The sequence below is a fragment of the Corvus kubaryi genome, unplaced genomic scaffold (genome assembly GCF_017639235.1).
Source record: "Corvus kubaryi isolate FWS band 111438036 unplaced genomic scaffold, C.kubaryi_AGA036_p1.0 78, whole genome shotgun sequence".
Classification (NCBI taxonomy): domain Eukaryota; kingdom Metazoa; phylum Chordata; class Aves; order Passeriformes; family Corvidae; genus Corvus; species Corvus kubaryi.
Window position 1 is genome coordinate 2,157,597 of NW_024582065.1, and position 214 is coordinate 2,157,810.

A 214-nucleotide genomic window follows, 5' to 3' on the forward strand; every position below is an offset into this window, starting at 1 on the left:
TGATCCCAACGCACCCCAAAAGCTGCAGAGGGGCTGGGACAGGGGTGGGAATGATCCCAACGCACCCCAAAAGCTGCAGAGGGGCTGGGACAGGGGTGGGAATGATCCCAACGCACCCCAAAAGCTGCAGAGGGGCTGGGACAGGGGTGGGAATGATCCCAACGCACCCCAAAAGCTGCAGAGGGGCTGGGACAGGGGTGGGAATGATCCCAAC

General features: G+C 62.1%; 1 protein-coding gene across 7 annotated transcripts in view; it reads left to right on the forward strand.

Moving 5' to 3' along the window:
* LOC121676277 (collagen alpha-1(I) chain-like) overlaps positions 1–214 on the forward strand; it is a 72,884-nt gene that overhangs the window by 52,168 nt on the left and 20,502 nt on the right. The window lies entirely within an intron of this gene.